The following is a 3718-nucleotide window of genomic DNA, read 5'->3' as shown; positions in this document are numbered from 1 at the left end:
AATTATGAAAAGGGTTTGAATGGGTGTCACGTAAATCAGATATAAGGTGATTGAGCAGCTGGTAAGATAAAAAGTGTTTTATCACCTCAGGTTTGATGTCAAGACTCTACCAATGCAAATTTTTCAGCATCCATTATCCAGCTATCTTACATCTAGAGCTTTGAGGAACTATGACAAGAACTGCACTGCAATTCCAGCTTATGATCAGTATTTGAATAGAGAGCCCAATAATTCCAGTTACTCTTTAATAAACTGGTTCATAAGTGTGGTAATCAGAAACAGTTGCTTAAATAAACCCTAAACACAACCCTTAACCTTGTGATGTATGCCTGTATCATACATCACGAGGAGAAACTTCTCCAAGGACTGCTATTAAGCTAAGCAATTTGGTAAAATTAATTTTCTTAATATCAGAGGCTAATTGCCTCTGACTGCAATATGTGGTCTGTTACCCTTTTAATAACGGTGAGATTCTAGTGTTTTAACTTTCATGGTGATTTTCCAAGTTAAATAAAATCTTCATATTTATCACATTAAAAGTATTCAGACAAGCTCTAATTTTCATATGGCTAAATTAATAAAAAACTCAGTCGCCAAAAGCATGACATCCTATTTTCTCTGAGCACAATATATAAATAAGCCAGTTAAAAAATTAATTAATCTCCATTTTTAGCAGGGCAAAGGCTGTTCTCTGTATCAGGAATCTCAAAGAGTCAAGATGGGAGAGAATATCAGTTATGCAATGCATTTTTAAATGCAAGTTTTGATGCTTATATGTTTTCTCTGGTTTTAGTGTGTTTAACTGTGTTCAGTTCTTCCTTGGCAATGAGAAAATAAAAAGCAGAGTGAAATCAGACTGCAATAAAATTGAAAATAAAAATTTTAAGCAAATATATATTTAACTCGTTAAAGTAAAACGTAAGCTGTATTTCTGAGATTGTACAAAAAGTACATATTGGAATTAGGACATTTCACCTCATATTTTTTGAGCAACTCCTCAAACTGACTCTTTCTCTTTTATTAGTTCTCTTTTATTACATCCATAGAACTTGAACACAAAAATGTATTTTGAGAGTAGCATTAAAAATAGCCCTTCTTTTGCAAAATAGAGTCAGTTATTTCACTATCCCCTTTAAGTTTTATAGTTTAGTGTACAGGAATTGTGTTTATTTCACCTTCTGCGTGCAGCTTCTCACTTGTATGTCTCAAATCTTCCTCACTTGGCTTCAGCTTATGCTTTTGTTGCTGTCCTTCTTTGATTTTACAGCCAAGTTGTAACATTTATGGATGCCCCAAATTGTCTATCATCTTCTATTTCAGCCACAAAGAAGCACCCAACAAAGCTATAAAACAAATGCCCAGAGGGAGAGTTTGTTTGCCCATGGTAACTGATTTAGTAACTCTATCCCACAGCAGTAAAGTGCTTTACTTAGTGCACAGTCATCTTCTGTCCAGACAACTTCAAGTTACATATATAAATAAAAGTGATTGACTTATTCTAAAATACTTTGTTTCTGCTAAATAGTTTTAAAGGTAAAAAAAAGAAATTACATAACTAAAAAAAAAATAAATTTTAATGGCTTTTATATTTTGAGTTGTAAAATCCAGACAAACCCTTACATTGACACCACTTATTTTATAAATTTATAAAATATTCATATGTAAAACAAATTCACTTTTCTGAATAAAATTCCTACCATCTGATATCAGCAATATATCTTCTATAAGGAGTCAGCACTATTTTTTATCAGTAAAAAAGCCAATGGAGACCGAGCAAACTTGGTACTTGCACAGAGAAAAGAAACGGCTTTTTCATTGGATAGTATATTTCAATCATTTTTGGTGTTGTTGTCTAAAAAAATTAAAAAGAGAAAAATAACTATACTCAGTCCCTATCATATCAGACACATTTTCAACTGTGTAGATCATTCTCTTTTGCCACAGCACTTGTAGAGAAATATTGAAAGCAGTCGTACACTGGGAAAGATTTCCTCATTATGAGAAATACTGGCTTTGGAATGTTTTGTTCAGAGAGTCTCTGGAATCTCTGTTCTTGAAAATATACAGAACTCAAAAGCACAAGTCTCCAGTCAATCAATCAATGACCTACAGGATGTCCAGGCCCTTCCAAACCCAAGTATTCTGTAATTCCATGATTACAATTTGGCTTTATTTACTGGGGAATATTTTTTCTGCCTCTGACATCTTAAATATAAAATCGCACAAGTTGCCTGAAATTTTTATAACCAGTTTGAACTCATTGTTTTCTAGTAACAGATTTAGTCAGATATTGCTCTTAAGGAACTTCATTCTCCAATAAAATTTCTTAGTGATGTCAATGGCATCATAAATGAAAATTATGGTCAACAAGTAAATAAAAGCAGGAGTTTCTGTAATGGCTCAGATTAATCCTTTGGAAAGCCACTACCTCAAGGTCTTTTCCAATGGAAATAAAAACATGCATTTGACTGCCACACCTTCTGTAGAAGAAACTAGTTTGACATCTTACATTTTTTTTTGAAATTCTAGACTTCGAAATGAAAATGGAACTTCAGATACTGTTTGACAGAGAATAATGGCATTGAAATCAGAAAAGCAAGTTATGAATAGTCTTGAGCAATCTTTATGCTAGAGGTATTAATGAAATCTATACTAAGGACAAAGAAAGACTAGACACAGGAAACTGAAATAATACAATGTAGACAAAATACAGTGAGTCCGATACCAATTTCAGCTATCCCAAATGATACAATGAAAATATATAATTTGAAAGAGATCAACAGGATCAGCCATAATGTCCATTCCAATGTGATATAAGGAAATGTAGGATATTTAATGTATACACAATACATTACCTTAATTTCTAGTACAGTACCTTTAAAAGAATTTGTATATCATCAAAGCCATTGATTACCATTGTTTCTGTGAGAAAAGCAATACTAACCAAGGCAAAATACCCAAATAATGAACAACAAAAGATTGTAACACATTATTGTCAATATCTATTTAGTCTTTCACCTTACTGTTATTTTTATAATGTTGAATAGCCAAGTCAAAAAAAAAATTAAAATAACACATTTTAAAGTTTTTTTCATTTTTTAGACAACCTTGAATATTTTTTTTCCTATTACTCAGTTTTCTGAACCAAGTTGAAGAGCATTCTATGACATAGAAATTACATCTGGCAAGAAATGCAGCAGAAACAATACGTTGTTTCTGCTTTTTTAAGAAAAAAAATTATCTATTATATGTTTCACTGATTTCTTTCCACTTGTGTCACTCATAGATTTCCTCTCATTCTAGATAACCCACAGTGAAATTTCACTTACAGTCATGCCTGCTTTACAAGGTACATTTTAATCATAAGTCTCTACAAGTAGACTCACTGATATTATGGATTTTTTTTCTGTTCAAATATTTATGCAACCAGGAGGAGTAGGAAAAAACAAAAGAAAGACTTCCTGAAATCTTTCCTGGAAAATCACATCTTCAACTGTCTGCTCACAGGGCTTGGCTGCTGTCTAAAGGCTCTAAGACAATTAAACACAAGATATTCCTGAGGCCAGAGTCACTTGAGTTAATCAGCTGTTGGCTAATGAGCTGTGAATCCTTCATAATAATGTAATTTTTATTTGATAGAAAAATAATGGCAGATTTATTTAACCTGCACCTGTAATTAGCAGTGTTTTATTTCTCAGTGGGCTTCTTGTTTGTTTTT

The sequence above is a fragment of the Pseudopipra pipra genome, chromosome Z, assembly GCF_036250125.1.
Source record: "Pseudopipra pipra isolate bDixPip1 chromosome Z, bDixPip1.hap1, whole genome shotgun sequence".
In the NCBI taxonomy this organism is placed as follows: Eukaryota; Metazoa; Chordata; class Aves; order Passeriformes; family Pipridae; genus Pseudopipra; species Pseudopipra pipra.
The sequence above is the reverse complement of the archived record's forward strand: the minus strand, read 5'-3'. Positions refer to the sequence as shown.